The sequence below is a fragment of the Sciurus vulgaris genome (genome assembly GCF_902686455.1).
Source record: "Sciurus vulgaris genome assembly, chromosome: 3".
Taxonomy (NCBI): Eukaryota; Metazoa; Chordata; class Mammalia; order Rodentia; family Sciuridae; genus Sciurus; species Sciurus vulgaris.
This window is the reverse complement of record NC_136463.1, coordinates 185,642,406-185,660,215: the sequence shown is the minus strand read 5'-3', so window position 1 is coordinate 185,660,215 and position 17,810 is coordinate 185,642,406.

Below are 17,810 nucleotides of genomic sequence, written 5' to 3'. Positions count from 1 at the left end.
CAGATCCCGGAGTGCAATTCCGAGTACTGATCGCCCTGCTGCGGCCAGCCTCTGGACACCAGGCACCCCTGCAGCCTGGTTTCTTGGTCAGTTGCCTCTCAACAGGACAGTGCCCCTCCCCCAACCTCACCTCCTTGCTCTAAGGAAAGGAGACTCCATCTCTGAGGGACCCTTGGGACCTAGCAGCTCCCCGGAACCTTCCTCATTAAAAGGGGTCTGATGCCCTCCACCAACCCTTGTGTGGGAAGTCCCTGCTCAGGAAGTTCCAGCAAGAACCCAGGTGGTGAGCAGGGTCAGGAGAGCCTCTTGTGGCTGGGGACTGCTTCCAGATTTGGGCATCTTAATTTCCCAGCATGTGACCCCAGGCCAAGCCTTCATCACACACACAATGATGAGTCAAATCATCAGATATGATGGCAGCCAATGAAGCAGCCTGTCCTTGGAGTCCGTCGGAAGCCGCTGCTGACATGAGATGCGTCAGACAACCATCTAGAAATGGCCTGCTGCCCAGCTGGAGGTGTGCTGAGGATATCTCCATGGACTCTCAGGGTCCAGCGTGGCTCCGAGCTGAGACCACATGCTGCCGGCAGCCTGCAGACAGTGGTCTGGTGAGGACAGACCAGGGCCTGTCCATCCCACCCGAGGCCAGGCTCCTCCGACAGGTGGCTCCGCCCCTCAGCTGCTCCCTGACAGGACCATGGGCCGCCTGCTGCACTCTCTTCACTTTCTCTGATGACCCCCCACAGCAGAGCCCACAGAGGACTGACCCGCCCAGGGGTCCTCTCCCTGAGACTCACTGGATCCTACAGGATCTTCAACCAAAGAGGACACAAGGACGAATATGGCTTGACCTTTAATGAAGGGAACGCATTGCAGGTGGCGGGGCACTGGACCCAGGGATCGTGTCTATTCAGGAGACAGAACATGGAGTTGGGTGCCACAGAGGGGCTGTGGATACCTGGATTCTCCCCGCGCTGCCTCACTCCTGGGAGGTGCTATGAACTGGGTTTTAAGGGCGCAGGAGTGAAACGTCTGGTGGGGCTCTGGGCTTGTCCCGGGCCCTTGACGCCTTTGGGGATTTCGGTGCGTCTATCCCGGAGTCCCCGGCGGAACAGATGAGACTTCCAACGTGCCGCCAGGGCTCCGGGAGCGGGGGACCTGTCCTGGCAGGGCATTTTTGTGGACTTTTAAGCCTTGGTTCATTTTGATTTTGTAGGTTTCCTTTCTCGCCTTAGGACCCAGGTGCCTTTCGCCCAGGCTGCAGTAGCCTTCTAGGGGAGGATGCTGGGAACCTGCCGCCCACGGAGCTTGTGTGCGGCCCAAGATGAATCAAGATGGCCCGTCGGCAGGTCTGGCCAGGAAATTCATTCTGCCCACTCTCAAAGTCAACGTGGAGGCAGAACCGTCCCTGCAAACGCTTCTCCCAACGCTCATTCCTGGACCCCACACCCTGCTGACCCTTCACCCTTGACCCCGTGTACCCCTGCCCAATGTTCTATCTTTGGTTGGTCTGTGACTTCAGCTGCTGGCTTTGAAACCTTCACACACTGTCCTCACCTTGGTGAGCACTTGGGTCAGTCCTGGTGCCCGGAACTCACTTAGGCATCAGGGGCCCAGCCTGTGCCCAGCTCCTCCCCCCACCCCTTTCCCTGCTGCAGGCCGCCCAGCCACAAGGAGATGGAGCCATTTCCTCCTCAGGGAGAGATGCAGCACCCGCAGGTGCCATCTCTGAGCCTGAGCCCAGTCGGCTTGGGGAACGGAGTCTGCAGCGTACGTCCTGAGGACTGGCAGGCATGGGTATCTCCTCTTTTCTAATGAAATATTCTACTGTGTCTCATGAAATGGCACAGTGACCGAGTGGGAGTGACAGGTGGAGAGGACCTCCATGCAAACAAAGCCAAAGCTTCTCTCAGCCCCCCGCCCTTTCGATGTGAAGGACTCCGTCGCTGTCTCCGTGCGCCTCATTTGTTAACGGAGCAGGTGAAGTAGGTGTCCTGCGCCTCTGACCTCCAGAGTCCCCGCAGGCGGGCGCAGGAGGGCGAGGCTCCTTGGAGCAGGAGCGCTCCTGCAATTCCTGCATGGGATGCAGATTCCTGGCCTCTGTGAGAGGGAGGCCAGCAGACAGGTGGCCGTGACTTTGAGGCAGGTCATGCCCTCCCAGAGTGGGGTCCCTGCTGCCCCAAAGACCCCACAGCAGGGCAGAGCAGCCCCAGAATGTGGGCCTCCCCCGTCCGCAGTGAGGCCACGGGGCCTGGCTTCCCAGAGAAGTTTGTGGTCTACTGTTTTGTTTTAATTTCGGTTTTCTCTTTCATTTCAAATGCAGAGCACATTCACTTATGGGAATTCTCAAGAAAGAAAGAGAAGGACAGAAGGAAAGAAGGAAGACAGGAAGGGAAGGCGGGGAGGGAGGAGAAAGTGTCCTGACGGTCTAGCACAGAAGCCCACGGGCAGTTTTACAATCTAACCAGCCTGTTTGCTGCAGCTTTTAAGATGCAGTCGCAGAGTGGGCTGTGCGAACAACTCTGCTTCCTAGTTTTGTCACATTGTAACAGGAGCCTTTGGAACACTTGATGGAGCTGAGGGCTGTGGGCCCGGACAGGCCAGGGTCCATCCGGTCAATCTGCAGAGAATATGTGTTTCAAGAATGCAATGACTTTTTTAAAATAATAAAGGAATCTATTTACAAAAAACAAAAACAAAAACAAAACAAAACAGGAAAAGGACACATTTCTATTTTTTTAACAAAGCATTTGACAATCTGTGTGTCCAATAAAAATACAGAAGCGAAGGCTGGGAAATGCAAAGTAAGGCGGAGGTGAGAATCCACAGCCTCACCAGGACCGCGTGTGCGGGCACCATCCGGAGCCCCGACCGCAGCTCGCACTCGCCTGACCCAGCCCTGCAGTCCCCGGTCCAGGCCTCCGGCTTCCCGACGGGACAGTGGGCCCAGGTCCAGACCCAGAGAGGGCTCCTGCATTCTGGATGGACCTGGAGGCCTGCTTCCTGGCTGCAATCACTCTCAGGACATGCCGGACACAGTGGTGGGGTGCAGGCAGCCAGCCATCCTGGCTCACACTGAGGCTCCCTGTCTGTGCCCCACGTCCTGAGACTCGCCCCCACACTTGGCCTTTAACCAGACCCACATGGGCCTTGCCATGCAGCCCCGAGCAGCCCTGCACATTGTCACCCGTGGGTTCTGCCTTCCATCTGCTCCTGTGACTCTGTGCCCATCGCTGCACAGACAGCTCATTCAAATTATATTCTAGAATATTCCTGAGATGCCACAGGGGCTGTGGTCACTTGAGACACTCATGTCACAGAGCAAGAAAAGCATGAATCAGGTGTTCTCAGTGCAGGTGTCTCACAAGGTGCCTTGTCCCTGACAAGACATTAGGGGCAGCTTCCTTGTCGATCAGGTCTGCAAGTCACCAGCCTCTTTCCACGCTTCCGTCACCTCCTCACATGTTCCTGAGAAAGTCAGATGATTCCATCTGAAACAGCTGATTCATTCTGTGGCACAATTTCCCAAACTCCTTGTATTTAAGTTGCCCTTGGGGACAAACCACCTGGTGCCAAGTTGCATGTGCTCAGGGCCTGGTGCGCCTGCCGCTCACAGGCCTCTGTCTGCAGCGTGACCTCAAGCCTGTCACAGCACCCTCCCCATCAAAGCCACAGGACGCTCGGGCCTTGAGGTGATGGTGGGAAGGCAGGTGGCAAGCCCAGCCCCACAGGGCTCTGGCGCGATGAGTGCGTCCTATGAAAGGGAGGCGGGTGGTGCCGTCAGAGATGCCGCGGCTCCTCAGCTTCCAGGACCTGCCCAACCCTGGCAGGATGGAGCCCAGACGGGAGGGAAAGACTGCCACCCCAGGGCCACCGCGTCCCTCGCTGTCTGCGCCACAGACACAGAGAGGGGAAGAGAGCACGGGCAGCACAGGTGCAGGCGCTGGAATCGAGACGTGGGGCTCCTTCCTGAGTCCAGCACCCAGTCCAGCTCCCGTGGAGCAGAAGGTGTTCCAGGTGCACGAGCCACACGGGCAACGGCCAGGAGGTGGCCAGGCCATTCCGCTGCCACTTTTTAAGAAACCTTCCTAAAACTGCCCTCTGCACTCAGGACAGTGCAGCCTGGCCCGCGTGTGCTGGGGTGAGCGACGATCCAGAGGCTTTCCTGAGGCTGGTCCCAGACACTCGATGCTCTTTCCCCACACGGTGATCAGAAGTGACCCCTTTTCCTGTCTTTCCAATGAAACAAACTGAAGGCCTCCTGCGTCCAGATCCCACCCAGAATCCTAATTACTGACCACCACTAAGAACGCATCTCAGACCTGAAACAAATCCCGAACTTGACGCTCAGTGCGCTCCTCTCACGTCACAGCGTAGGACTGTTCAAAGGCAGGAGCGTGAACTTCCCGGCACCCCCGACGTTCCCCCAGCCTCTTCACCACCCAGAGCAGCTCCGAGAGGTGCATGGGGGGGGCTCGTCTGCAGAGCAACACGTGTCTTTTCCAGCCTGGGGCTCCCGCCTCCCCCTGTTCGGGTTCACATTTGATAAATCATAAGCCCACATGCTCCTTTTTCAGGAAAATATTGAATAAATAGCCCAAGGCAGGGTTTTTCCGTGTCTGGCTGAGCCCAGGGACAAAAGTCCTCTGACCCTCAGTGCTAAAGAGCAGGGTGGGAAAGAGTCCAGCGCTCCAGGCTCCTGGTGGCCCTGGGAGGGACTTGAGCACCTTCCTGTGGGCCAGTCATAGTCCTGTGGGAGACAGGAGTGTGGAGGAAGAGAGGCCGCGCTCCTGCCGTGGACAAGGCGACTGACCTCTGTGGTGACTTCCACCCTGGGCTCTGGCCGTTTCTTTGGTCACCTGTTAGTGGTATGTCTTCGGACCCCGTGGGAGAGGGGCCATGGGCCTCCGGGCCCTTCAACGCTCGGGTCTGTGGGAACGAGTCGTGGGTCCTCTCCTCCCTGGCTCCTTTGCTGCGTGGATCTTCTGTACAGTGCACTAACTGGACCAGCTACCAGGTCGCCAAGCCCTGCAGGGCCCAGCGGGCAGCTCACCAGCCTCCTGGTCCTGGTCACCACCCTTCCTGCCTGTCCCTCCTCAGTCTTCTGGGACAGAATCGCCCCTTCCCAGACTTCAGCTCACTCACACCTGCAGCTCCAGCCCACCTCCCTCCAAAGCCCAGGCTGAGGTCCTCCAGTGCCCTCCCCGCCTTCCCTCGATGCCCCTCCACAGTGTCCTGTGTGGTTTCTACTGCACCACACAGACCTGAACCCAGAGGCTGCTCTGCCCTTGCCTGCCCAGCCCCACCAATCCACCTGTGTGGCCACCAACAACCCTCAGTCCCTGAGGCCCCCTCCTTGGGGTGGACCCAGTATTTCACAGCCTTCACTGCTATAGCCCCAGCCTGGTCCCCCAGGATGGATCATACAGAGTCCAGTCTATCTCCCCTCCTGCCCTCAGATGAGCCTGTCAAACCAACCCATTTCTCTGGTTAAAATTTCTCTGATTAAAATTTATCGTCCTTTACAACATAAACTTGATCTTTCTTTTCAATTTTTCCCTCCGACACTTCTATCCACAAACCTTATACCTAGCCACGCATGCACAAGAGCAAACACACTCATACGCACAGAAGAAAAAGTAACTCCATCTGTCGAGAAAGCTTTGTTTACGAATGGCAGAAATCTAAGGAAAGTTAACCTAGGAGCACATGGTCTCAGATATGGCTAGATCCAGGGGCTCAAACCTTGTAAATAGTACCCCACTTCTCTCTCCATCTTGGTGCCTCTCCATTCAACCCATCGGGATTCCAACCAGCCTGGCCTGGGTCACAAAGGCAATCTCTGCTCTCAAGTAGGGACACTTTGGAAATCTGTTCTTGGGTTAGCTCTCCTCCTGGCCAAAAACAGGGTTAAAATCCAAGAGGCCATGGCTGTCCTTGACAGAAATGGGGGCAGCTCCGGCATCTGGGTTGGTGTGGTGTTATGAAGAGTCCACTCAGAATCCTGCCGGCAGTAGTGGTGCATCTGGGGCCGTTCAGTGGACATCCGTCTGAGTGTTCCAAGTCAAGCTGTTGGCTTCTTGGGCATCACACCAAGCGGAGTGTCCCCAACTGAGGTCCTTCTCTCCCTCACCTCCCCAACCCAAGGATGTGACTCTTCTGTCTCCTTGCCATGGTCTGAATCTTTGTCCCCCGGACTTCATCTGTTGGAATCATCTCTCTCTCTCTGAGATGATGGTATGAGGAGGCGAGACCAGTGGGAGGTGATTAGGTCATGCAGCCCTGACGAGTGGATTAGCAGCCTGAAGAAAGAGTCCCCAGAGAATTCCCTTGCCCCCTTCTGCCGTGTGAGGAAACTGAAAAAAGATGCTTTCTGTGAACTAGGAAGTGAGTTCTCACAGACACCAAACCCACCCTTGCCTTGAGCTTGGGCTTTCACCTCCAGAACTGTGAGAAATGAACTTGTTCATAAGCCACCAGTCTAGATGTGTTGGGGTGACATCCTGAAAGGACCAAGTCGTTCTTGCTTGGCCTCTTCCTTCCTTCTTGGCTTTTACTTCAAGTCCCCTAGGGCCTCCCAGGAGGATCAGACCCCCTATACTAAGCATATCCTCATGCACCAGTGGCCAAGACCATGTACCGGACACTAGAGCTGAGCATGCTAGGGATCCAGTTGGGCCCTTTGGGAACTGGCCTCAATCCATGTTCTGCCAAAGACTCTAGACCAGGCCCATCCACGGCCATGGACACCCACCAGCACCGTCCTGAGAGGAGCAGAACTGGTGAGTGGGCACCAGGAGTTGCCCAGTGCTGCACCAGGCACCCTGCCTCTCCCTGCGGCCCCACGGTACATCTAGGCTAAAAAGGGCATGAATTCTGCTCATGCCCAAAACTGGGATTTTGGAGGAATCAGCCCATTTCTGAACATTTTTGTCTTGTCTTGGCCATTCTGGGGATTGAACCCTGGGATGCTCTATCACTGAACTAAGTCGTCAGCCCTTCTTATTTTTTATTTTGAGACAGGGTCTACCTAAGTTGTCCAGGCTGGCCTTGAATCTATGATCCTCCTGCCTCAGTATCCCGAGTAGTGGGGACTACAGGCGTGCACCACGGCACCTGGCTTACTGTGCACTGTTACGTAAGAAGTAGAAAGTAGAAATCAAAGTCATATCCTGTGACCCATGGTCATTAGCACAATTAACCACAGGCTTGCTGACTGCACGAGGTCTAGGAACCAGCCTGGTCCTAGGGAATGGATTTTGTATCCCAGTTTTATGAAAAATAAGAGAATATGTCTCCAGTCCCTGCCATGAGGCTCCTTTGGAATTACCTGTGCAGAAATACCAACCTGCATCAGTTTGTTGTTTACATTTTTAAGTTTTTTCCTGTACTTATTAATAACATGGGATTTAATACTTCTTTTCGGAAGTTTTATTTACAGGTGGGCCTCTGCTGTGATGTTTACACCAGTAAATCTCCCAGGCTCCTCAGATACATTGCCAAGCCCTTCCACCCCCAGATAATCCAAACCAAAGAGCTGCATCAGAAATTAATAACCATGATCATAAATCAAAGTGAAGGTTTTATGCTTTCATTTTGCATCTGACATCACGGCTAAATGAGCAACCCAGTGCGCACAGGACTTATCAGGAAGGGAGGCAAAAGCCCTCCTTAATCAAAGGCATATTTCATCCCTGAAAAATTCATCAGGATGTGCGTGGAGGGCCTGCTCGTCTTGACAATCTCTCTAGCACATCTGGAAGCTCACATTCCCCGCCGTCACATTCGGGAATACAAGCAGCTTTGATTTGCATGCATAAAGCAGCTTCTTCATCTCTTATCCCGGGTGCCGTGTGAATGGACTCCTGTGATCTACGCTCACAATCACTACGATATGAATTAGAAGTGCCTGCATTATGCAGATGGCTGCTGTGATCAAGAAGCTGCCGGAAGCCCGGCAGTGCTGGGACCGCTCCACCACCCCACTCAAAGCTGACCTCGTCCACGCCTCGCCTGCTGCCCGGAGTCCGCGCCTCCCTGAGCGCTTGACGCAGACTCCCGGGATGTGCCCAGGAGCCAGGCTGAGGCCTGCTTGTTCCTTACTCCTCTACTCAAAGCCGGTCACCGAGATGCCACCCTCGGTTCCCGGAGGCCCTCAACCCTGTCCCGGCTTTCCTCGGCCAGGTTCTCTGCATCTCGTCGTTGTGTGACACGCCCACCGCTCTTGCCAAGTCCGCTTGGGCCCGTGGTAAGTGCAGTGGGTTCTCGCAGACCGGTGGCGGTCAGGAGCCAGTTCTCCGAGCACGATTCTCATGGTTTATAGTCAGACCCATCCCACTTCTTCAGCGTCCAAGTCTGAGCACAAAATGAACCATGAGCCCGAGCAAAGCAGATTGTGTGCTGAAGGTAAGTACGTGAAATGTTAGTGACCACCGCCATCCTCCAGAGCCGGAAGCTGGTATCCACAATGGCCGTCGACAGTGGCAACCGCCCTGTCTGCCAGAGTGAGACTCCCTGGGGACTACTGAGTTCATAAGAGACTGAAGAGAACTTCCTACTTGAATTCATTCCATAGCACGGGTCACAGGAGCTTGGAAACTTCTTTACATTCTTGACCCTCAGTTTCTTCTTCTAAGCAATGGAAAGAACACGTTTTCCAGTGTGTTCGTTTCACGGGGATGCTGTAACAAAGCACCACCAACTGGGTGTCTTAGAACAACAGAAATTGATAGCATCGACTTTGGAGGCTGGAAGTTCAAGTCAAGGGGTCAGCAGGGCCCTACTTCCTCTGCACCCTATGGCGAAGAATCTTTCTTTTCCTCTTTCAGTTTCTGGCAGCCCTAAGACCTCCTGAGCCTCTGGCAGGACAGTTCTCATCTCTCTCTCTTCACACTGTCCTCACGTTGGATTGGGACCCATGCTAATGGCCCCATTTTAAATTGTTCACCTCTGCAAAGAACATCCTTCCAGACGGAATTCCACCTCTCCCCTGGGCGCAGGTGGTGGCCAGAGCGTCTGGCTCTGCTGGCTCATGGCTACTGCGCTGTTCCTTCCCCTCCTACCAGGGCCGGGGACAGGCAGCACCTTCTTCTTGGACAGTGTCCAGCCTATGGTACGTAAGGGGCTTTGGTTAGGACTCAAGCTGCGTAGTGAGTAGGACACTGTGCCAAGCTAAAGGCAGCAAGGCAGGTCTCAGTTAGACTGCAAACGCGCCTTCCAGAGGCGCCTGCTCTCTGCACAGCTGTCCTGGTGCTGCCTTTCACCCCAAGTCATGTGAGCTTCTGAATTTGGCACAAAATCTGCTTTCTTCCCAAATTACAGCCTATTATCGTCTTTGAAAAGACCGAGATTGCTCATTGTTCTTGAATGAGACTTGAGAGTCAGAAATGAATAAAGTCTAACGATTTAAAGCTTCTGTGCAGACGAACATCACACACACCATTAATGTTTGGAGCAGCATCAGCGAAAGTGTGGTCCTGTCAAGAGGACACGGAGGGACTCAGGAGACCACATCAGAGCTGTAAGATTTTCACTGTGGTCCCTGCAGTTCCACCTCCGCCCAGTGAGCAAAGCACCCCCTTCTGAAGAACAGTCAGCAGACGGTCCGATGCTCAGGCCTCTCGGGCCCCTCCCCAGCCCGAGGACCTGCTCAGGCGGCACTACAGCAGCCACCACCCCACGGGTTCCTGTTGGTCCTGCCCACGAGGTCCTGCAGCTCAGCACCACTTAGGGAACCATGTCTCATGGTCAGTCGAATCCTAATTCCAAGTGACATAAATTGTTGGTCCCCCTTCACAACGAAATGACTTTTAGGCACACTGGGTGCTCACATTCCACCAGGGAAGCTTCCGGTGAGTTTTTCATTTGTGGGACCACATGGTTTAACTGTCAAGAGCTGGAAGTCATCTCAGTGTCAATCGGTCCTGCTGGTTAATCACTGCCAGGGATTATACTGTGGTATCAACTCTCTCAGTGTAAATCCTCCTTCCAACAAAGGTTCTCCAAAAGTGTCATGACGTGGGGCAACTGAGGGGTGCAGTGTGCAACCAGTCCCCCTTGCTGGTTTTACTGAGAAATCACACAGAATCAAAACTAGTGTTCTAGGGGGCTATTATTAAGTTTATTTTTTCTTTGACCATGACATAAAAATCCCCCAACTAAAATAATTCCTCAGGGTTCTCATGGGAACAGGCCTTGGGCCCTTCCTCCGGCTCTCAGGATCCCTCAGCATGCTTCAGCAGAGCCCTCTGGGCGAGTGCTGAACAGACAGGCAACACCACTGTCCAAGCCCCTCCCAGTGCCCGCCGACCTCCTCCAACAGCCAAAGAGGAGCCAGCACACTTCCTGGAGGCCACCTCCTGTCCACAGAGCCACTCACACCCAAGCTCCTGAGGCCAAGCGTTTGGAGGGCTGAGTCCCTCCAGCCCTCCCTAGGTTCTAGAAGCTTCCGTGTGGACTGTATTGCCTTGCTCCCTCCTCCACCCCCAAGGGGCATTTTGTCATTAAATATCTATTCGTGTATTACGATGCCATAGAAGGAGGCTCAGGCCCGGGCGTGTGACCCTGAAGGAGTCCACAGTGAGAAGTGGTACGAAACACATCTCAGGAGAGTTTCTGCTTCGTAATTCTTCATGAACACTGAAATCTAACAGTGATCCTTGTTTCTCTTCTTGCTTTGGTTTCTAGGAAAATCATAGCAAAAGAAAATATTTTTAAGACAGGGTCTCATGATGCGACTCAGGTCAAGCACAGACATGGAGGTTCAAGACATCGTCCAGCCTGGGACTCCGAAGGAGCCGGGACTGAGGCTCAGGCCACCGAGTCCAGCTCAGAGCCCAGTTTGCATCTTGGCTCTGGTGTGGGCGAGACCATCCATCCGGATCATTTTGTTGTCTTCCTAGTCCCCACACATCTCCTGCCATCTGGAACTTCTTTTCCAACTGTGGAGACCAATTCTTAATGTATTGTTTTGTAATATTTTTTCCTGATTCATACATGGATTTTGTGAAAATCAACTAAAATTATTTTTGGAAAGGAGTGGAGTGAGATTTTGTTGAGTTCTTTATAGATTCTGGAGATTAGTGCTCTATCTGAAGTATGAGTGGCAAAGATTTTCTCCCACTCTGAAGGCTCTCTTTTTAGTTTGAATCTATCCCAGTTATTGATTCTTGCTTTTATTTCTTGTGCTATGGGAGTCCTGTTAAGGAAGTCTGATCCTAAGCCAACAAGGTGAAGATGTGGACCTACTTTTTCTTCTATAAGATGCAGGGTGTCTGGTCTGATTTCAAGGTCCTTGATCCATTGTGAGTTGAGTTTTGTGCAGGGTGAGAGATAGGGGTTTAGTTTCATTCTGTTGCATATGGATTTCCAGTTTTCCCAGCACCATTTGTTGAAGAGGCTATCTTTTCTCCATTGCATATTTTTGGCACCTTTGTCTAGTATGAGAAAATTCTATTTATTTAATCTCCAGAATCCATAAAGAACTCAAAAAACTCTACACCAATACAAATAATCCAATCAACAAATGGGCTAAGGAAATGAACAGACACTTCACAGAAGAAGATCTATAAACAATTAATAGATATATGAAAAAATGTTCAACTTCTCTAGTAATAAGAGAAATGCAAATCAAAACTACACTAAGATTCCATCTCACCCCAATTAGAATGATGATTATCAAGAATCCAAGCAATACTAGGTGTTGGCAAGGACGTGGGGAAAAGGTACATTCATACATTGCTGGTGGGGTTACAAATTAGTGCAGCCACTCTGGAAAGCATGTGGAGATTCCTCGTAAAGCTTGGAATGGACCCACCATTTGACCCAGCTATCCCACTCCTCAGCCTATACCCAAAGGACTTAAAATCAGCATACTACAGAGATACAGCCACATCAGTGTTCATAGCTACTCAATTCACAATAGCCAGACTGTGGAACCAACCTAGATATCCTTCAATTGATGAGTGGATAAAGAAACTGTGGTACATTTATACAATGGAATATTACTCAGCCATAAAGAATAATAAAATTGTGGCATTTGCAGGCAAATGGATGAAACTGGAGAATATCATGCTAAGTGAGATAAGCCAGTCTCAAAAAACCAAAGGAAGAATGATCTCGCTGATAAGTGGATGATGACACATAATGGGGGGAGGGGGCAAGAATGGAGGAAGGAGGGACTGTATAGAGGGAAAAGAGGGGTGGGAGGGGTGGGAGGGTAGGGGGAAAATAACGGAATGAATCAAGCAACATTACCCTATGTAAATGTATGATTACACAAATGGTATGCCTTTACTCATGTATAAACAGAGAATCAACATGTATCCCATTTGTTTACAATAAAAATAAATATATAAAAAAAAGGAATGGGGTTATAAAACAATCAACAAAATCAATAAACAAAGAGTTGAAACATTTTTAACCAATTATACCTGTATTGATGGAACACACACCTCCACACGTGAGCCTGGGATACTCAGTCTTGCAACATATTAAAACAAAACTAAGCAACTTCCTTCTAGCCTTTGTTCCTCTCCATTTCCCTCAGGGTGAGCCTTCCTGAAGCTGGCCAGGTTCCAGGCGTGAGTCCCTTGGACTTTCACAGTTGCTCATCTCTGGACGAGCACTCCTGGATCTGTGGAGTTGATTGACTGGTACCCGAGTTCTACAGCAGCGTGTGTTGGCATGATGTATGGATGGTCTAATACATGTAAGGGTCAACCATTTAAAAATTCCAACAAATGGAGGGCTGGATTTCATCTGTATTACCCAACAGAGCTGGTGAATGGATTTTGAGCAAACAGGTAGTCTATCCTGCATATGGGGGTAGAGACTCTAGGTGTGATCCAGGTCTACCCTCCCCACCCCCTGCCTGCTGGCAGTCAGTCCTGCCTCTGCCCGGCATGAGCACCTTCATCCAGAACTCCCCTGTGCCTGGGAGCCGAGCCAAGCTGCAGCCCCAGACCCCTCGGCAAGACAGTGGGCTGCAGAGAAGGATGAGCCTTCAGCTCCAGGGCTTCTCAGTGGCAAGGACCCTCAAGGCTCAGAAGGGGCCCTAGAAACGTGTGCCTGTGGGCATTTGTCTCATGAACTTTTCATAGTGATACACTTGGGTCTCTCTGGGTAAACCCACCCGACTTCGTCTGCATGGTACTGCTGAGTTGAAGCTGGAGAGGCCGGGCCCTAGGGGTGTCCAGTTAAGGAAAGCTGTGTGACAGGATGTCTCCCTGTGGTCTGCTCTCATTTCCATGTGCACGTTCATTATCCATAGTCATGTTGATGGAGGACTCAGACAAACTGGGAGCAGTGTCCCCAAGGCAAGGGGTACTGAGGGTCAGCATGTGACCCAAACCCTGAAGTGCACTGAAACCAAAGAGGAAAGAATTTAGCCAGTCGCTTTTCCAACCTCAAGAACAATCCTGTACCCTTGATGCTTCTAGTACTTATCCCTTAGCATGACCATGACCAGTGAGGGTCTGTGGTGCTGAAAGAAACATTTCAAGACCATTAATAGAACAAAACCAACTGACTGGCCTTGACAGAGGAGACTACTTGACCTCCTGTTCCACCTATGGAAACGATAAGATCAAAATGTTGTAGAATTCAAAAGTTCAAAGAATAAGCACAAACTGAAGGGGTGATACTATAGAGGGTGTTAGGAAGAGTTTATCGAAATACCCCATTGTGGTTTTAAAAATTTTTGTATTTTATTTTATTTGTTCTAATTAGTCGTACATGAGAATAGAATGCATTTATACATTTTGATAGATCATATTTAAACGGATGTAACTTCTCATTTTTCTGATTGCACATATTGCAGGATCACATCAGACATGCCGTCACACACGTACATGAGGTGATAATGTCTGCTTCACTCTACTGTCCTCCCTACCCCATCCCCTTCCCCTCCCTTCACTCCCCTCTACATAATATAAAGTAACTCTATTTGGGGGAGTTTATTATATATGTTAGTCGCCAGCTTTTGAAACTTTGTGATCTGTTGCAATTTCCTTTCACGTCTAAATTAATACTTACTTGCTAATCTAATATTTGTTACTAATACTTACTAATCTAGTATTTGTTATTCTGCTTTCTTTTTCTCAAAGAGAACCCCAAATGTTGAGCATTAAAACATAAAATCCCCTCTCTCCCGGGTCATCAGAATTATTCTGAGTGCATAAGCCCAGGGTGCTCAGCCACCTTCCTCTGGGGTCCTGGGCCACCTTCCACTAGCACCCAGGACCAGTCCACCTTGAAGATTAGGCGTCTGCTGTGAGCACCCCACGCCCTGCTGGGATGGGTGCTGCTTGGAGGCTCCCCTGGTGCAGCAGCCCTGATGCCCGCTGATCCCTTGCCAGCCCCCTTCTTGGCCTAGGTTGCCACTTCACCCCTAGCCAGAGGGTAGGCCCTCCCTAAATTCAGACAGACTGTTCCAGGAGCAAGACGGGCACTCACAGGGTGAGTGGACCTTCTGGAGTCAGACTCCAGTTGCTGTCTTACCCTTAGACAGGACCCTTTGAACCTGGTCACAGAGTGAACCACACCCTCCCTGGACACTGTGACACAGAGTGCTGAGACATTAGGAGGATGGAGACGACTTTCCAAAGAACTTCCCCAGTGCCAGTCTTAGATTCCTGACACAAAATGGGGAGTAACAGCACCAGACCTCACTGGCTTATGGGGCATCGCTAACAGGATCGAGGTAGCGCTGCCTGACCAGAGACCCCAGCCTTCAAGCAGACTTGCTTGGCATTATTGTAACTCCAATTAACAGAAATGTTAATGTAATCAGTGGTAAGACGTAGGGTGCTATTGATGCCAGCCAGGCACGGTTAGAGACCCCGCACCACAGGATGTAGGTGGCAGAGTCCTCCCTGACGTTGGGGACCAGCCCCCTTTCAGCTCAGCCATCCGTTCCTTGCCAAGCTCCCTCTGCTTCCACACCAATGACTGCAGGAGAAACTGTTCCAAAGTGCTGCTTCCACCCAGATCCGTCGTGTCTGCAGGAGGCCTCGGCTCTGCAAGGCCAATTTCCCTGTCAAAACAAGGAAATGAAACCAATCTTGCCTGATGGGCCCCCACTGAACTCCTGCAGCTTCAAATGATCACCTTCCCTCCCCGGGGCTTTATAAACCATCGACTTGAAAGTCCTTTCTAAATTCTTGCCAGGGATCCAGCGCCAGCTCTGCAGCTGGAGCGCTTCCCCTTCTTTTTCGCCGGAAGTTCTCCTACGGACCACAAGCTTCACACAGAAACCCCGCCCAGGCCTAGCACACCTGGTGATCCAGGCCTGCAACCCGCACGAGTTTCGGGTGCTCACAGAAGAGTGCAGTGCCCCCGTGTGCAGGCAGACAGGCGGGAGGGGTTTGCCAACACAGTGAGTAAAAGCATTCTTGGGCTTGGCTTTCTAAAAGCCGAGGGTATATATTTAAATCTAGTTGTCCCTGGTGCCCAAGAAGATGGGCCTGACCACCATGGCCTTCTCGACTTTGTCATCCCTGATGGCAGGGCCAAAGCACTGGCCCCGCTTCCCTGTTGTGACTGTCACTACATCCAGCATGCCACACTGGGTCCTGGAGGAGATGAGGACACAGCAATGAGGGTCAGTGGGGACCAGGGGGCCACAAGTCACCTATGGCCTCAGAATAGAATAAGCCTCGGGCTACACCTGTGGGGGACAGCTGCCCTTCCCACCTGCCCGGAGCCACCATCCATTCTAAGAGCAGGTACCACAAGTGCTGACCACCCCCTGACTCTGGGGCAAAGGCTGTGGACAACTGCAAGTCCACAGTGACAGCTGAGCAGGGGAGGCACATGACCCCGACCAGCCAACCGTGGAGGTGAAGCCACACCCTCGGGACTTCTGCTGAAATCTCTGGGAAGCGTCTTCCTGCTGTCGACCTCTGGCCTTCCATCTCTGGGAGACTCTACCTGAAAATAAAACCAACCTAGACTAGAGCAGAAGCAGGAGGCGTAGTCCAACTCCTGACAGGCTTTTCTGCATCCTGCACGAGTTTTTCTGACAGCTAGATCAGCCGGCGCCGAAGCTTCACATCGGCTGGACCGATGATTGACAGCTTCTCCAGCCAGCCTGAGTCAGGTTCCTGTCGCTGCAACTGAAAGGCTGGCCTCTGCTTATCCCCAGGACACAGAGAGGCCAGGAAGGGCCAGGCAGGCCACGGGCCAAGATACCCACCAAATGGCTCCATTTACCATCCACCAGGCACACCCGGGGATGGAACTTCCCTGCTCTGGTGGGAAAGGAGAGGTGGTCATGTGACTGACGGGCAAATGAAGTTGGATGAGGAAGGGCCCACATCACCCCGGGGAGAAACTTACCAGTAACTGCTGTTTAAGTCATTCTTCCTTCTACCTCCCCAGTCACGGAGACAGAAATGGGGCCCCCTCAACCTGGGCCATGACGTACACACAAACCCACACTACGACCAAGCAGCAGTGTACACGCGGCATGAGAGAGGAGAGCAACCAAACGAAGATGAATTTTTTTAACTCACTGATATTGGGGCTTGTTTGTTACTGTAGCATATTTTTCTGATGCTGGCTGATCCAAACATCCAGCCATGGGATTAGCAGCAAGGATCAGGTGGCAGTGGGGTATGGTGGCTTTTCCCAGGAGGTCTGCTGGACATGCCTGTTCACAATCTCCATGTGTCTGGAGGGAAGGGTAGGAGGTCCTTAAGGGTGGCAGAACCCAGAGGGCTATTAGACAAGGCATGTGACGTGCAGCCAAAACACAGAGATGAAGTTAACAGTGATAGGGAGGCGTCCTGGGAGACACGGGAAAACATTTGAGAGTAACAGCAGCCAAAGAGATAAGAGAAATGGAAATTGAAAGAAAGAGTAGAAATGATCACACCCAGAAGAGAAAAGGGACTAGATGGATGAAGTCACGCGTGGCATCTCATCCGTGCTGCTCTGTGAGCAGATACCGGCTCGCCGACTCGCTAGTGCGGCACACACGCTGCGGCTGCTCTGGAGAAAGCGCTGCGCAGGCCGGGGCCTCAGGGTGTGGCCACTGGGGCCATCTCCACTCACCTTGTCCTTAAGCTGGCTTGGGGTCCTGGTCGAATGTGGCAGTTCCAACAACTATCAATACACAAAATAATCTCTTTTCTTTTGCTTGGAGGGTTCTAAAATCACCAACTGTTTTAGCTGTCTATTGCTATATAGTTAATTACCTCAATGTGTCATGGCTTAACACAGTGAACATATTTATTATATTACAATTTCTGTGGGACAAGAATTTGGAGGTGGGCCAACTGGATTTTGTGGATCAGGGTCTTTCCCAAAGTTACAGAGGGGCTGTCAGTTGGAACAACAGCCATCTAAGGCTGTTAGGTGCTGAGGACCCACTTCTAACACGGCCTACTCAGGTGGCTTTTGGTAGGAGGCCGTAGTCCCTGGCTACATGGGCCTTTCCACAGGCCTCCTTGAGCATCCTTATGACATGGCAGAAAGCTGGATTCCCCCAATACCAGTGACCCAAGAGAGTCTGCACTCCTGTCATGGACAAGAAGACTCTGACTTCCACATTTTTATGACCTAACCTCAAAGTTTAGGCCTAGTCTCAAAGAAGTTACAAATGATCACTTATGCCTCCTTTCCTTTGTTAAGATAAAAATGTGAACAGAGTAAAAAGGGCAGAAAATAAGCAAAGCAGAGATATGTGCACAATCGACCAATAATTAATGATTTCAACAATGCCTGGTGTGATTCAGTCACCACAGGGGACAGCGGCGCAAGCCTGGACGGTCAGAGAAGGCCACTTGGAAGAGATGAGCAGACACGTC